We start from the raw sequence: 18,510 nt of genomic DNA, 5'->3' as shown, positions 1-18,510 counted from the left end.
AATAGCAGCAGATTATTAGGAAAAAGCTAAGTTGAACTGTAGCTTGCTTCACCATTGTTCTGCTGCTATGCTTATGCTTAATAATAATTCGAGTTCCCTGACAAGTGACAATTCAAACGGACCAGCTAACATTGACTTCTGAAATGATTCAGTGTGTGTGTCTCTCTCTGCTAGCACTCGTAAGTGAAAGTAAGTTGGCTGTACGTGTGTACTTAGTTCTAGCTATTTTACTGCTCCTCCTCTTTGGTTACAATCAGCCAATAACATTCATCATCATCATTATGTTTATTTTACTTCCCCCACCCAATTCCAGAATCTTTTCTCTCTGTCGAATCTTTTCTCTCTATGTCGAATATTTTCTCTCTGTCGAATCTTTTCTCTATATAATCTTGGACTAATAGAAGTAAGGTTAGGCACATTCGACCACAGGTTCAATAGACACAGATTGTTATTGTCAGAGTCACGTCGAATCTCCTCTGTTACTGTTGTAACAACGAAAACGAAAATAAAGCATTTCTTTATGTCGGATCTTTCATTTTTTTGAATCTGTGCTTTCGTTATCGTTTGTCAAAATGAAAACAAAAATACCTGAAATTCGGACGAAAATGCATTCGGACGAAAACTAATGCACATGTCTAGTAATTAATTTATCTTCTTATGTACTTATTGAGGAGCAGGTTCAGGTCCTGGGTTTAGGAATGACATTCTGCCACACTCAGAGGATAGACCAGTTTGAACTCATCAAGGACCTCAATTTTTTCTTGAGAAAATTAATGTTTAAGATTATATATGATAAGGAACTGCCCAATTCCCAAAGTCATTCTCTGGCCAATACACTTTGGAAATAGCTAACAATTAATGACATCAAAACATTAGATGATCTCATGGATTTATGTGAGGAAAGCCACACGGATGACCCTGAATCCTCAAGTTCTGAGGAATTTCTGTCCAGCCAGGCTTGGGCCATCCTATTAAACATCTCTTTAAAAACTTCAACTCCTAAGGATTATAAACCTAAATCCCACATATTTCCAGCTTTACAATGTAACCCCAATCTATGGGCGTTTATGCAGCAAGTCACCAATGAGATTTGTCAAACCAGTTGGAAAGGTCTATCTCAATCTAATCTAACCCTGGCTCTGCAGGAAGCAGTCATTTCATTACAACAAAATAAAGGTTTAATTATCAAGTCCTCAGACAAAGGAGGCAACCTTGTTGTGATGGACTGTCAACAATATGAAACCACGGTTATGATTTTATTAAAAAATTGCGAATGGTACAAAAAAATTTCAGAGAGTAACACCAGCCTTACAGAGATACGTTATCGCAAACTAAAAGGCTCTGCTAATTATGAAGGCCTCATAAACAAAAAACATGGGAGTTTTTAAATGTTAAATGTCCTAAGACACCTACTCTTTATGCATTTCCGAAAATACATAAAAATGTAATGCAACCCCCTGGATGACCGATGGTCTCCGGTAATGGTTGTCTCACTGAAACTGCGAGTCAATTGATAGACGATTACCTTCGACCTCATGTAGAGGGCCTCACATCCTATTTACAGGATACCTTAGATCTACTTTGGGCCCTTGATGGGATACATATCCCAAGAGGAGCCTGGTTAGTGGCTCTAGATGTTGAGGCCCTCATGAGAAGGGGTAGCTGTTGTGGAGGGCTTCATCTCTGAAAGCGATCCCACTGTTTCACCTTACAACAAATTAATTTTGGATCTTTTGAAGTTCATTCTGACCAACAATATTTTTTTGTTTGGTCATTCCCACTACCTCCAGGTGAAGGGGGTGGTGATGGGGACCAGATGTGCCCCATCATACGCCCACCTGTACCTGGGGGGGTGGGAAGGAGACTTATTTTGCAGGGAAGAGATGCAATCCTTTCTTTGCAAGATACCCTCATGGCGTTGCTACATTGACAACATCCTTTTTATTTGGACTGGGACTAAAGATGAGCTTCTTACATTTTTTGAGAAATTAAAAGTTAACCAATATAATTTCAAATTCACTTTAGAATATCAGCAAGAGAAATTACATTTTCTGGATATTCAGATATTAGTTAATCATAATGGGACCCTTGGCTCTACCCTGTTTCGTAAACCCTCTGCAGGAATTCACTACTGCATGTCAATAGTTCTTGTCCAACTTCTTTAGTGGCCAGCGCCCCATATGGACAATATTTCAGATTAAAAATAAATTGTAGCGACAATCAGACATTTGAGACAGAAGCCAAAGCACTCCAGCTACGCTTTATACAATGAGGCTATAGCAGGAAATGCAAAGATTAAAGATAGAGCTTCATTAATCTATGGTAAGAAAATTCTTAAAACTAGCTCTGGAGTTAGAATGATTACCCGCTTTTTGGGTCAACACAAACAAGTTTGTCAAATCATGCAAAAATACTGGTATCTCCTAATGTCTGATAATACTATCTCTAAACATCTAAAAACCTATCCTGAAAAGACGCCCATCTTTCAGAAGATCAAAATTGCTCAAGGACAAACTTGTCCACAGTCATTATGAACTAATGGTAGGAACTCATCAAAAGGAACTATCCCATGCAACAAATGCAATTTTTGCAGATATATTTTTAAGGCATCGGAAATTACTCTTATTGATGGGCGTCTTTTCAGACCTCAATATTTGGTTTCTTGCCAATCAGTAGGAGTGGTATACATTATGCTATGTAATTGTGGGGCATATGTGGGTAAAACCAAAAGACTCTTCTTTCACCGAATCCATGACCATGAATCCATGGTGTCCAAAAAAAGAATGGAGACACTGATCAGCCGACACATGAGCCTGTTCCACGGATTTGATTGCTCTCAGATTCATTTTTATGCTCTGGAGCATATTCCTCCAAATGAGAGAGGGAGAATAACGATAAAACACTTCTGCAGCGAGAAGCTCTTTGGATCCATATTCTGTCAGCCCTAAAATCTCCAGGCTTGAATGATGCACTGAGCTACAAACCCTTTTTGTAGAAAGGCATAATGCATCACAATGCTTGCCCTTTTTGAAAAAAAAATTTTTTAAGCTTAATGTTCAATTTGGCTCTCTAACTGCTTATACATATATCTTTCATGCATTTTTCTTATAAGTACATATTTTAAAGAAGTATTCTCAATATCCAACTATGTAAATTCTCTCACCAAGATTGTTTTATGCAGCTTTGTACTGAAACAATAAGAAGGACCTTGTTACCGATATATAATCTTTATTTTTCTAGTATAATCCATATATTTTCTGTAAATAACCCAGCAGATCAATCTCAATTGTTTTTGGACTAATTAGTGACCACATGGACGCCCCGGGCACTGGTCATCTTTTCCCATTTGATCAAGTGCGAATTGTGATTGGAGCCCGATGGTTACAAGTCTATTATTGCCCTCTTTTTTGGTTTGAGCTAACCATCAGCTAGGTCTCCCTAGCATTGTGTCCCTCTAGCGTAGTCTGCTTTGCAACCGTTGCGCTGATTTGAGTCGTCTATACCCAGCACCGTTACAAGACGCTGGCAGCCCATTTCCAGAATGGCGAATCTGGTGATTGCCTAATGCGCATCACGTCACTTCCGCCCTTTGGATATTGCGTGTGCGCAGTAGTACCCATAGTTGCACTCTTTGCCTTTTCTCCACCGATAGGTAAGTTTTCATATGCTGACTCACTGATGTTTTTTCATTTCATTGAATGATTTCTTTTTGGCCCCTTTTTATACACTATGGATACATTTCTAATAGAGCCTTTATCAGTTGGATTATTTTATAGGCTAGCATATCTACCTCCGAGGAAGTCAAATATTTGGGAATTTCTAGAGGAGAGATATCCGAATCGGTTTAGACTCTACTCTATAAAGCCCACATTTGGCAAATCCTTAGTTTCAGGCTAAAATTATTTGCTTGAACGTTATCCTCTTTTTTTGTTGATCCTACTAACATCAATTCAAATAAGGTAATTTACTAATTTTATATCCCCTTCCATAGTGTCAGTTGGGTTACATTTTAGAATAATATAGATATATACTCTTTATGGGCAATTGGGATGTGTTCAGTATATCTATATATATATATATATATATCTGCATATGCATATATGTCTCCTTATTCATTTTATATTTACATTGCCCCCCTGTGGTCACTCTATTCCTTACATTGAGGTATCTGTTTGGAGTATTCAGAAACTGAACGCTTTCACGTCTTATTTGCAATCACTCCTACCCGGTAGGTCCATCTATGTTTCAAAAATATTCTTTGATTGGAAAAATTATTTTTCTGCTGAAATTAATATAAAGCAAGTGTACATCTGTATACCTATATTTTGATCATTTGTAATTATCTTTAATTTACAAAAAATTCCAAGTAATTAATTCCTATTTTGTTGCTGTCTTCTTTCACTTTTTCTTGTAGTAATCATTTCATACAGCACCCTAGGATCTCCTGAGGAAGCTAATTTAAAGCAAAACATGTAGAGCAGTAGAGTCTGTATTTGTATACAAAATTAATTTGATATGAAATAAGGGATTTTTTATGACAATGTTTTTACTGTTATTAATAAATCATATTTTTTATAATTAAAAAATATCATCTTTTCCTTCTTGACACCTTCAAAGTCCTGTAGTTTTACTTTTTTTCATGTATTCTTCAGAAAAATTGGGGTGTGGTGTCCACTCTCATTTTGCAACCCTAATCCTCTTCATTAAATTAAATAAATCCAAATAGTACTTCAGATTACAAAAAAATTACCTCCAAAGCCTCTTGTCTCAGGTATTCAGAGATTATGAATTTATAATCTGACCTAAACTTATATCAGCAACACAGAAGACCACATTTTAGTATACCAGATTTAAAAACATGGCTAACTATTAAGTTTAAAAATATATTTTTACAGGGGCATGCATTTATAAACTAATGTATAATCACCTAGGTGTGAACTAAATAGTCAAATACCACACTTTCTTTTAAAATACCAAAAACACTATGACAGTTTTAAAATTCAACCACTTATAGCCATGATTTCTTGCCCTTGGGTATTTTGGCTATATTAGAGTGTTTAATATCTGGGCTCCTCCTTGAGGTAGTATCATCGGTGTCATCATTTGTGAAGGAAATCGTGTTTACTGGCGGGGAAGGTAGACAGCCAATTTTCTCTGTGGAAAGGCTTGATGAGGTCTTCAGGACAAATCGTTCTTGAATAGTGTCCTTTAGATGTATAAGTAGACTGTTCTGCTCAGGGTGCAGTACCATGCGCCTCTTTTTCTTCCTGCTCTTGAATTCACAACAAGTATTGCAAGCAACCGCTAAGATTCTAAATACATAAAACCACCCAAGGTAATGCAGCTCCACAATATTCAAAATAAAACAACCCAGACCAACTCCAAACATGAAGTTAAGAAAAACTGTCTTCTCAGTAGCTCTGGAGACAAAACAGTCTGTTGTGGTAGGACAAGGGTAGGTGCGACACTGGAATAGATGAGGTACTTCAAAGCCGTAAAGGTAGAATTGACCAACTAAGAACACCACTTCCATAATTGACCTGAGCACCACATGGACAATGTAAATAACATGCATCTTATCAAACACAGGAATGGGACCCCGCACAGGATCATTAGCAAACTTTGGTTTGAACCTCTCTCCTTTTCTAGATATGTCTTTAACCTCCACCTGCTCATCTGCATCTGAACCTTGTTTGGTTTTCAGGAAATGTTCACCAATGGATAAACTTTGAAGAAGTTCCATTATGTAGGCCCTTTCTAGCTCAGTCTTCTCATCTTTAGCAATTTTGTGCAGTACATAAATGATGTAAAAAATAGAAGGTGTGGACACTAGGACAATCTGAAAGATCCAAAATCTAAGATGTGAAACCGGGGCAAAGCTGTCATAACATACATTGTTGCATCCAGGTTGAAGGGTATTGCATGTGAATTTAGACTGTTCATCACCATACATTGCATCTCCCACCAGTGTTACCAAGAGGATTCGGAATATCAAGAGCATTGTCAGCCATATTTTTCCAATTACAGTAGAATGGTTTTGGACTTCCGTTAGTAGACGTCCCAAGATAGACCAGTCTCCCATTCTGGAACCTATAACAAGGATCAGAAAACTTACTAGTAAGAGTTTTTTGTTTTTTTTTATTGGAAACTGTAGAATTTAATGAAGCGTTACTACAGAATTGTGAATATCCAGAATGAGCATATTCATATATGGTCAAGTGGTTCTTTTAGGCATGTCTATGCACTTTGTTGAGCAAAGAAAAACATGTGGTGTGATCACAGGTAGACCTGAGAGCTTACACCATATTGAAAATACTTGTTGCCTTGCCTTGCTTGTCTGTGCCCTAAGCCTCTGATGTGAAATAAGTATGCAGAAAGTGAAGTCAGAATCCTTATCTGTATAATTTTTTGTTAGAATTTAAGCCTCGCTAACTGATAGGTAACTAGCATTTTCAAGGCATGCCCAGTTCAGTTTATGGTATATCACCATCTGGGCCACTGTGTACAATTATGCAGAAAGGTTACCAGAAGGTATTTATAGTGACGATGGTCAGTGAAGAGTGTTAGCTATGAACAGGGACACTGATAAGGTAGTACAGCCAACCCTCCTGTACCGGGCCCTGACCCTTTCAGTCCAAAAAAGGCACCCAAGCAATCTGCTGAGCAGGAGGGCCAGCTGTGCTGCCTTATTGCTGACATATGTGACTCTTGTGCATCCCCCCTGCGGTATTTCCGGCTTCTCTTTTCTGCGGCTGCACTGCATGGGGATCAGTTCTTGGATCTGTGCCCCCTTTCCACCTCCTGTCGCACCCCCTCCCCCTAAGCGCTGCCAGCTTCCCTCCTCTCCTCTCCCGCCTGCATCTACTATGGGCACACAGGGAAATCAATTTCAGGATGGCGTGAACACAGTGAGCGATCGGTACTGATTGTTCCTGTGTCCATTTATCACTAAAGCATAGAAACTGTGTTTTCTATGCTTCAGTTTTTGAATTAACTGGAAGCCTTCCCATTCATTCACTGTCCAGTGTAGCTGGGGCTGCAGAGAAAGGGACTGGTAAATCTATGCCCTCAGTCTCTTCTTTAAAATGTGAGACATCAAATATTTCACCAAAGCCCCCACGGATGGGAAGTAAAAAAATGTGAAAAAAATAAAATAAAATGAATATAAAAAAATACAATCCTAAAAAAAGGAATGCAAAAGAAATGTAAATTCTAAACAAAATAATCCAAAATACTTGTTTAATTGTGCTTTGATCTCTGAAGAGCAGTCAGCATTTGGATTGCACTTCAGAGAGCATTTGGCAGGCGGTAAGTAGGCCCGCCTGCTTTATCCATGCACTAGCAGATGGCTTTGCACACAGATGCGGGGTGCTTGCAGAGCTCTTAAATGGGTCTGGTTTGATGGGGGTATAATTTATGCCATGGCTTGAAGCATAACATCACGGCCGTGGCATTTTAGTTAAATGTCGCTTGATATTTTCAGAGGGGGGGGGAAGGGTCCTACCAGGTAAGCTGTATGGGGCCCTGTGATTTCCAATAGCAGCCCTGGTTATGAACACTCAGACATTTTCTGCCTCTATTTCTATAGGATAAAAACAGTTTTTTCTTTTTCCTTTTTTTTTTTTTTTTGATGTTGGGGGGGGGGATTTTTGCCCAACACCTAACATGGCTGCTAACACTTGCACAGCAAAATTAGGTAAATATATCTGTATCAGTCCAGGCAGTGAGTGTTATACACACAGATGTAAATGACATTAGGACTTTGACATATTCTGACTTATTTTATTTTTTACGTGTAATTGCAATTTTTTAGAACTGTATGCTTCTGTATCTTCTATAGATTCTGAATCACTCACCCAGGCAAGCATTCATAGCACTAAAACTATTCAAAAAAATGGAAAAACACATATCAGCACTAAAGTAATATGAACCAAAATGAAAAAGCTGCTTTGAGACAAAGAACATAGAGCTTCACTTCATATGCAGGTGATGCTTCGGGCTTTGCAGCTCCTTTAGGGGAAATCTTAAAATCGAAATAAAAAAAATGGAAAAACAGACGTATGGCTATAAGTTTTAAGGGGTAGTCAGAACCCCAGTGACAACATCAATCTCAGGCACAGATGTCACATGAGACTTGAGCATCAGAAACCATAGCTGATGCGTTTCGAGGGTACTCTTCCTTAGAGCTTAGCTTGTCTGCTTAACTTCACCCAATTTAAAGATGAATTCCAGGAAAAAAGTGAAGGCACACTATGAGTGACATAACAGCTCCTGCACTTATCTCTATGTTTTACATCTGACAGTTTTATTGCACTGGAATTTCCCATGAACCTCATGCTAATACTTCAGGTCTAAGCATCTTCAACATTAGAGTCAATGCCACTGCTATGGCTGTCCCTCCCCTCCTTCTGCCCAATCACAGAACCCTTTGTATTATGCAATCTCTTTCACATAATATAAAGGCTTCTCTGAATGGGCAGCAGAAGGGAGTGGCAGGCATAGCAGCTCCGTGTTCCTCTCTCTCTCTCTCCTCTCTCACACTTGAAATTGCACTGAAATTGCACTTGGAAGTGCAGTAGCTGTAAATCTGAGGGGTAGATCTGAAATGAGGGGAAGCTCTGGTGATTTTATCATCCAATCATGTGCAAGCTAAAATGCTGTTATTTATTTTCCTTGCATGTCCCCCTCAGATCTACAGCGACTGCACTTCCAAGTGCAATTTCAAGTGCACTTTGCACTTATAGTTTGCAATTGAAGTGCAAAGTGGATTTCCCTTTTATAAATAACTCCCATAATGTGCCTGCACTTTTTGCAAAGTGCTGGAATTCAACTTGGGGGGAGTAGTGTTTTATATTGTGCATAGTGCACCCCTAAACCCTGCTCTCTGTACACAACTTACCCCTAAACCATGCAGTCTGTATACAGCTCATCCCTAAACTCTGCACTCTGTATGTAGTGCACCCCTAAGCCCTGCACTCTGTATGTAGTGCATCCCTGAACTCTTCAATCTGCGCATAGGGCACCCCTGTAACTGCACTCTATACACAGCACACCTCTGAACTCTGCACCCTGTATGTAATGCACTCCTGAACTCTGCACTCTGTACATAGCACACCCCAGATACAACCGCCACTTTGAGGGCAACCATACTACTGATGCAGCCCGCAATTAAATTGAGTTTGCCATCCCTGCACTAGACCACTGAGGCAATGCACACTAACACACATTTATTGGCACATTTAGCTGTGGCAGCTTTTATTTATAATGACATCCCAACACACTAATACAGTAGAATGCAACACACCACAATGCAGTGTGTTGTGACATGCTGCATAGAAAAGGGTAATATCCAAGTTTCCAGTAATTCCTGTGAGGTTGCAGCCTGTTCATAATGAATGGACTGCTGCAATGCATGTTAGCATGTAACTACAGTTACAAGGGTTAACGTGTGTGTGTGTTAATGCTCTTCAATAAGCCACATAAATGTGAATCAGCCCTAAAAAGTTATTCTTTGTACACTTTCACTTACTGTGAGGGGTAGAGCATTATAAAATTTCTTAATATTTTGGTGGTGCCATCCCCAAGGTAATGCATAAAAAAGTACAAAAATGATATGGGACTTTGCATATACCTCCTAGGGTGTAATGCAGACAAGGACAGACTATTTATATATAAAAATATAGAATTTTATTTGAGATATCACAAATATAAAAAATTAGTTAAAAAATCTCCATAGATTAGCCATCCAGGATAATTCGTTTTTCTGGCCTTAGGATCTGTTTATTGGGCCAATGCATTTTATGGGCAATCCCGCTTCATCAGGGACCTCGGATCCTATTATAGAGTACTGTGCATGAATTGTTTGGTAGTAGAAAGCCTGCCAGGCCTGTGAGAAGACCAACCAAAACCCTTGAAAATACTCCACCTCCAGAATTGGAAATAGTATATCTTTCTAAAACCTCCTGAATGGGGGATATATATTCTCTTATGTCCACAAAAGAACTAGTGATCAAGGAAGGTTAGTATCGAAGCCCAAACCAAAATCTTAAATGCTATTTCTGCTGTATCGAGCATAACACTCAGGGTCAGGTTCACCATCTTGAGCACATGCCAATCCCTCAATCTCAATCCCAGTTTAAGCTGCAAAAGCAACAGACGGGGGTGTACACATGCAGCACCTTTGCAGAGGTGGGTATTTTAAGGGTTAAAAGAGTAGGTGACATATCGACCTTTTGCCACCTTTCAAATTCCCTCTAAAAAAGAGACCCACTGCGGATTGCTCTTCAGAGTGTAATCGACCGCTCAGGTCTATGCACCTGCTATGTGTCATAATAGCACTGTTGGATAACTTTCTTATTGTATGATTTACATGTACTGAAAAATTCCACTGACACCCCCTCTTCCTGAAATCAGCCTGCAGAGGATGTTTGCTGATGTCTGTTTCTCCGCAGACATCTAAATCGTTGCCTGGATTTTTTACTGGATCAGATGAGATTCAAACACATTTTTATGGGCATTCTTACTATTAACATTTTTTTCAGAACAAATTCAGATTTGCCTGCATCATATTTAGTCCTAAAACAGAAAAGAAAAACATGGAAATGTCTGTTTAAATGGGAAGAGTTGCTGATAGGCAATACATGCAGGTATTTCTGACACTTTGATATATTATACCTATTGAAATAAATAAATATATACATTCTTACATGATACGGTAAAGTAAGCAAATGTTTTATGACCCTGGTTGTCATCCGTGAGGTTCACATTTTTATAGTAGGGTTATGAAGTTTAAAGTGATATATTAATAAAGATAAAATTAAAATAAAAAATATAGTAATAACAATGCCATTATGAATACATGTGTTATGTATCCTACTTAAACCTGATGTCTATTGGTATTCCTATAGCTAGTACTTATAGTATTGTCTGTGGGATGGCAACAATGCAATCATCGGCTTGGAAAGGTTCTGCACTTACCTTATTGTAAGTGTCCTCTTGAATAGGATGCAAGAGGTTTCCATAGGTGAAAGTCACATCGTGTAGCTCCAGGTTACAGAAAGCAGGCTGTGATGGACTATGCCCCTGGGCCACTCTATGAAGAATAGGCTGACAGCACATATCCAAATTGTTTAGCACACGCACTCATTGTACACATAGGAGGACAAAAAGGTTTAATTTACAGTGAGTGACAAAGACACAAGTGTGACATGGGGTCATTGCCTCTTTTGCTGCTATTCAGCAACTCAGCACAACAGAATGAGCTAGAAAAAAGGCAAAGAGAAGGAATGGACAGGTTATTTGCCTTAACTCAATTACTCTAAACAGAATGAGAGAGAAGAGTGGCACAGACAGTGCTGCCAAGGCTGGCAGATCACAAAAATCTACACAGCATGTGTCTGACATCACAGAGGTTGAATATTTTTATAGCACCTCTCTTCTTTTTATTTGTCATACTGAAAATATCAAATCAGAGAATTGTTCATGAAGGGAGGAGGGTCAAGGGTACAGGATACCTAAGGCACATGAAACTTGGTGATATCTCACACCAACTTGACTCTTGTTGGAGATTCATCCCCCTCCTTTAAGCATATAGGTGTTTTTTGTGAAGTTGGTGGAAGAACTGAGGGTTTTGTAAAGTGAGGAGACTCCAGGCCCAGGCAAAGAGGGTCCTTAAAGCTTTTAGGGACCGTACTAAAAGGTTCCAGGTTGGGAATAAAGGGCCCTGGGATCAATGGGAAGGGCTCTTGGCTCGGAGGGAATGTGAGGGTCAGGGGGGCCCTCCTGCTCTTTTTTTGTGCTCTGAACATAGAAAGATGTTACAGAATGTTTCAGGGGGACAAACCTATAGCAATAGGGAGGGGGCCATTGGTTGCCTATGCTTCCAAAATGCAGTGGTGGTGGGGTCAGGCAGCAGCAAACGGAGGAGTAAATTCTATGTCCAAGGCAGGCAGCAGCAAAAAGTTCAATTGATTCATATAGCCATAGGCTGCCTACTTCTCCGTAAATCAACAACAAAGCAACAACATCTTGCAAGAACTAGTAGGGTCTTTTAGACTCTTTGTACCTCTTCAGGGGTCTTCTGCCATGTACGTAACAGGGGTTGTTAAAAAAAATGAATACATGGTAACCATCTATTGGTTTCTTAGTATTCATGCAGGTATAGTGTAAGCCCTTGTACACACGGTCGGAGATTCCGACGGAATGTGTCCGATCGGACCGTATTGTTGGATAATCCGACTGTGTGTGGTCTCCATTGGACTGTTTCCGTCTGAATATCCGACGGACCAAGTTTTCCAACTTGTCTATAAAATTTTCCGACAACATGCTCCGATCAGACATACTCCGATCATGTGTAGCCTACTCCGGCGGACAAAGTGCCACGCATGCTCAGATCAAATTCCTAGACCAAAGCTATTGGCTACTAGCCTGAACGTAGTCCTGTCGTAACGAAATAACGTCATCACGTTATGTAAAATCGGATTTTCCGACAACTTTGTCCGTCCGTGTGTATGCAGCAGTTTCGGACAAAATCCATCATACAAAATCCGTCTGACAAAATCCAACGGATTTGATTGTCAGAATGTCCGACCGTGTGTACAAGGGCTAAGAGATGGTATTTTCATGTATATTGATGGTGGGTGAAAGGGGCATGTAAAAAGACCCCCTTATGTTCATATTGTGTTTTTTAATCTAAGGCTCAACTGCTCCTTTAAGTATCATTTTGCTTATCAAGTAAATATATATTGTTGTTTAAGAAGTGAGCTTGTGTTGAAATCAAAACCAGACATAGGGATTTATGTAGTTTTCATGGGATGGAGTTATATCTGTCTAGGTGACATAATGTAATGTGACATAATGAGTTTTCTTAGATACAGAGATGTAAAGACTTAATGACTAAGATTGGTTGAATGTATGTTAAAAGGAAATGTGTAATTTGAACATGTACCTCCTGTTGGTGGGAGATGGTCGGTAATGACCACCTTTGATTTATACTTAAACGTTCACACAAAAATTGAACCTCCGCTTTTCAAACCCTCCCCCCCTCCAGTGTCACATTTGGCACCTTTCAGGGGGGAGGGGGTGCAGATACCTGTGCACCCACTTCCAGGCACAGTCTCCCACAGGAGTCTATGCTTCTTCCTGTCCCCCCACACTGTCTGCTGGGACACATAGGGGTCCCATGAGATAGCGGGGACCAGTTAGGATGTGCAGCGTGTCTCGCGCATGAGCAGTAGGGAACCGGGAAGTGAAGCCGCAACGTGACCAAGGATGGGGGTGGCAGCTGCTGAGAGCCGAGTGATTGATCGGTTTCTGCTGCTGACATCGCTGGACCCTGGGACAGGTAAGTGTCCATTTATTAAATATGTGTAGCTGCAGTATTTGTAGCTGCTGGCTTTTAATATTTTTTTTTAGGTATACCTCCTCTTTAACACCTTGTCTGAGCCATAATAAAGCAGAGAACAGTGTATGAAGCACTATGTTTTGTCAATCATTGTGTCCCCTATGCACAGAGATATATTTGTGTATGAAACGGAATCACCCGACAATGAGGTAATTATGATTAGATAATAGTTAGTACTAGTTGGTTAAAGGTGAAGTCGCAACTTTCAGTGTGTAGCTCAAGGTATATTGAATTCTCTCTTTGGTCAGCTTTAGGGGAGTGATGTTTAAAAAGATGCTGTCATTTAATAATACCTAGTCTTTTCCAGAGCTGAGAGTTTAGATCTGGGATAAACTGTTCCAGAGTAGGCAACAGGTGTAACATTTTCTGGTTGGAGTTAGCATGGGTGACTGAAAATGAGTTTGTGCTGAAGTCTTCAGGATCACTTGAATAAATGGGCATTCGGATGATGGGATAGGTAAGTTGAACTTTGATTGTTGCTTGGTAAAAGTGACATTTCCATGAGCATTTAGTGTGGGTCTCCAGTAGAAATGTATTTAATCAAATAGTGCGGCCAGATAATAGTAGTTTATATTCAAGAGGCCCTGATTTGTTTATGTCTAGTCCTAATAAGGAAAGCACATCAGGGTCGTTTGCTATTCCATACATAGTGATTGATAACATTTTGTACGATGCTTAAAAATTGTGAATGTAATGGCAGTGCAACAGAACAAAATTGGTAGAGAAGTTTGGGGTGTATGAACAACTTAAAATTTGCGATTTTACCCACCTTGGATAGTTCATATAGTTTAAAAATATTGAATTCCTGGGGTAGAGAATGAAGATTTTTTTTGCAGTTTAGGTCTTATAGTTGCAAGGTTTTAGCAGAAAGCAGAAAATGCTCAAGATATTTAATGCACTGGGCACCCAGATGCATTGAAATGTTCTTGTTCTTTGGTTCTTTAGAGCGTTAGGAAGATTTAAGTCTAAAGCCAGCCATACATGGTTCAGTGATTTTGCTCAGCCCGATGGCTAAACCATTTGAAGTTTTGCAGAACGCATCCCTTTTAGATTGTAAGCTGTAATGAGCAGGGCCCTCTGATTCCTTCTGTATAGAATTGTATTGTAACTGCACTATTTGTCCTAACATTGTAAAGCGCTGCACAAACTGTTGGCGCTATATAAATCCTGTATAATAATAATACCAATAGCTAACACTTTAGCTGATGAAGAATAGTACAGTGACATGGTAGCTGACATTACCCATCCATCAAATCCAAATGAATGTAATAAAGCTCCTAAAAAATGCCCAATGGACCCAGTCAAATAGCTTCTTTGCATCCAAGGATAAGAACAGAGTAGGCGTTTTTTGGCAGTCTGCATGTTTGATACAATTAATATGGCATCTGGTGCCATTTGAGGCCTTCATTCGGTCAAGGGCTAGTAGTTTAGGGTTCAAGTGATTTAGTTTCTGTGTGAGGACTTTGGCATAGATTTTGATGTCAGAATTGAGATGTGAAATTTATCAATAAGTGTTGAGTTTCATTATTGCCATTTTTATAACTTGGAACATTTCTTTTGCAAAAAGGCCAGAGGATGTAGCTAGATTATAAATATCAGTCAAGTAAGGTGCTAGAGTTCCTTTGCATTGCTTGTAGTATTTTCTTGGGAAGCTGTCAATGTCTGATGATTTATAGCTCGGTAGGAAGTCAATCATTTTGTGATCTCTGAAGGGGTAAAGAGTTGTGATAATAGTTTTAACTGTTGAAGGAAGATTGAAGTAAGGTTGATGTCTTTCAAAATGTTGTCTATAATGATTGGTGATGGTTGAGTGGTGTAGGGGTTCTCCTGGAGGTTATAGAGTGTTCTGTTGTATTCACTTAATACATTACCAATGTCCCTAGGATTGGTGGATTTTTGGTGGTGAGGCTCATAAGAACTGCTATCCTGGTTTTAAGGTATTGTGATCATAGCTTTCTGAGTAAATAAGCACCAACTTTGTTGTTTAAAGCGTAATGGTTTGCTTTAAGGCGCTTTAGATTGTATTTTAAAGTAGAAGTGTTCCCAGTTGCTCTCTTGTTCTCTGCTATCTTTAAAAACTGAGGCTGCCAGTTGAAGCAAGGGATAGAGTTTATTTTGAGCTTTCTTTTACAAAAGTTTTATTGACAGAAATACCAATTTACAGCATTGACATTCAGAATCAGCAAATTCAATGGTTGCATATAAAAGTAGATCCACAGATAATACAGGTGTTTAAAAAGGATTTGTCTGGTTTCAACAGTACAAAGGTTTAAACATGCAGTGGGTATTTCAGAACCATAATCAAAAGTGTTTTAGACTGGTGATTACCCAAAATGTAGATAATACAGGATTACGTTGTAAAAAAGAAACATTACTGTAAACTGTAAGTCATGGTAAAAAAGATAATAAATAAGAAGAAAAGGAAATGTAGGATGACTTGTTGAGGAATAAAGGTAAACAGGAGGGGGATTCATGAGAATAGAAGGCAGGATAAAAGTAAAAATGGTTTACAGGGAATTGCGGTGTCTACATTATCAAATTATGTGTAGCCAGGTGCTTGGTTAAAGTGTTACTAAAACCACAACAGTAAAATCAGTCTGTATATGCAGTAAAACATGCTTGTTATACTCACTGGTGAACCTAAGGGGTTAATCCTCTGCATTGTGTATAAAGGCTATGTGATCCTATCTTCTCTGATCCTCTTCTTCTTTAACTGACTCTAACCCATCTCCTGATAGAACAGAGCATTGGGAGACAAGCTGCACATGCTCAGTTTGGTGTGTTGTTGAGAGTTGTTTTTTTTCTTCTTGGGAGAGTACATGTGATCAGCACAGCGCCAGAGGATCAGGGGAAAATGAAAACTCCTCATACAAGCTTTAACCAGACACTGAAACAAGTCACAAGACTGCTCTAACTGCTGATGATAAAAGATGTTTAGCAGTTTATATTTACTAAAACTATTGCATTTCTATTCTCTGTGTAAGGTGGGAGACCATAGTGAATGCAGGGTCCTGGGTTTAGTAACACTTTACACATCAGGAGTAATCTAGGACACTGTGTTGCAGTTACTCTGTGTGCTTTCACTAGACTGTCATGCTAAACTTGTTAACAAATGGTTTCCTCTACCCAGCAGGGGGAGCTAACAAGCAGAAAGAGCATAAGAAACAAGAGTTTGGTGCAGGCCGCACCCAATTATGGGAAATGTAGCCTGGGAAGAGGATCCTGGATAAGAGTAAATAGCACAATGGACTACAACTCCCAGATATAGACTCCTAACAGAGGAGTAAAAAGGGCCAGTTTTTCATAGGCTTCAGGGGAGAGGACTTCCACTTGCTGTAGGGGACTGCATTGTGCAACTCTTGGTTGCTGTGTGTGTACTCATCATCTGTAGCCTGAGGCCTGGAGTGCTGCGGACCGAAGCACTGAGACCCGTAATGATCCTGAGTGTAGAGCCAGAAGAATTACTGACAGCCAAGTGCCCAGATCGGAGATTGCTTTATCCCTAAGACTGGTGAATAGCTGCTTCTAGCAGAAACTGAGAATAGTAGAACTTACTATCCACCTAGTAGCTTGTAATCACTGCATTCAGAGCTTAAAGGGACCATACTCATGTGCACCATTTTAAACATTGGGCCCCACCATTAGCCAGCTTAAGGTTTAGAGGTAGGAGCTGCCTACTAACTAAATGTTCATGTTGTGATTAGACTCAATGTGGTAGGTGCGTTTTTAGTGAGATGTGTTAGTCCAAACATCAGTTTGAGGGTGTGGCAGCTCACTTTTATTGAAAATGAAATGAAAGTTCCATTCAGAAACTGCTGCCCATGCAGAGGTTTTCAACTTCACAGAGCAAACAACTTAAAAATGCAGAGGCACCTGGATCGCTGGTCAGCATCACCTCTGCTCTCTTTGTTCTCCTTTTGTTTTCCAGAAAACACAAAAATATCAACATTGCTGTATAGGCTTCTGATGAAAGAAAAAAAATGGTGGAACACCACAGGCAAAGTCCGACGGAATCAGGTCCGATGGAATAATTTCATCGCATATTTCGATCATGTGTGGGCTTCATCTGACTTTTTTTTCAAAAATTCTGATAGACCTAGAAATAGGACATGTTTTAAATCTTTCCGACAGAATGAATTCGGGAAAAATGTTCGTCTGTATGCTATTCCGACGGACCAAATACGACAAAAGGGCAGCTATTGGCTACTGGCTATTGAACTTCCTTTTCTAGTCCCGTCGTACGTCAACGCGTTCTAAACAAACAGACTTTGGTGTGATCGTGTGTAGGCAAGTCCGTTTCAGCGGAACTCAGTCGGAACTCCGTCAGAAAGAGTTTATTCTGATCGAAAGTCCGGTTGTGTGTACACGGCATTAGAAGTCCTTTATTGTCAACAAGACAGACATGAAAACAAGGAAGGTTGACGCATTTCACACAAATCACTCATGCTTACTCATCGCTATGATGCAAAACGTGTGACTGTGATGTGCCACCATTCCTTTTGTTTTTCTTTCATCTGTATCTACGGTGGCAAGCCAGGGTGAGCACCTACAGCTGTCAACAATTTTCTTGATTGCTTGAGTGGTGTATACTATGTGTCTGGACTGTATAGGCTTCTGCCTTGAGACACACCATCTCCCAGAATCCAGCCTCTGCATCTCTCTTACTGCTTCCTTGGTTCTCAGACTCACAGCTCCATGCTGGACAGTGTGCTAAGGCACAGTGACCCCTAGCTGAGACCTCCACCTGTACACATGCGTACTCACACAGTCTGCAGGCATCCAGCAAAACCCAGACACAGGAATGAAGATTCCATCCCTCCCAAGACACTTCGAAACCTACAAGCCCCAGACCCCAATCTGGGAATACAAAACCCAAAGAAAGTTTAAAACACAACTTTCTCCACTCACAAATACTCTGGAGCCTCTAAAACAGCAACTTTGAGAATCCTGTGTTGGAGGACCTTGCACTGTCAATATATATATATATATATATACATATATATATATATATATATATATATATATATATATATATATATATAAATACAGTACAGGGCTCAACATTTCAAGTCCTGAGCTACTAGCCAGGCCTTAAGAGTTACTCGCCA

The 18,510-nt window shown here is 39.7% G+C and overlaps 1 pseudogene across 1 annotated transcript; it reads right to left on the bottom strand.

The window, feature by feature from the left end:
• Nucleotides 1-333: 333 nt before the first annotated feature.
• Nucleotides 334-11,121, bottom strand: LOC143982028 (gap junction delta-2 protein pseudogene; annotated as a pseudogene). Its single transcript, XR_013274399.1, has 2 exons — nucleotides 10,978-11,121; nucleotides 334-6,090 (listed from the first exon to the last, which is right to left on the bottom strand). The product of XR_013274399.1 is annotated as a gap junction delta-2 protein pseudogene (transcript).
• Nucleotides 11,122-18,510: the final 7,389 nt, after the last annotated feature.

The sequence above is a fragment of the Lithobates pipiens genome, unplaced genomic scaffold (genome assembly GCF_037356315.1).
Source record: "Lithobates pipiens isolate NorthernLeopardFrog02 unplaced genomic scaffold, aLitPip1_a1.2 Scaffold_16, whole genome shotgun sequence".
Classification (NCBI taxonomy): Eukaryota; Metazoa; Chordata; class Amphibia; order Anura; family Ranidae; genus Lithobates; species Lithobates pipiens.
This window is presented reverse-complemented; position numbering and strand designations above follow the sequence as displayed.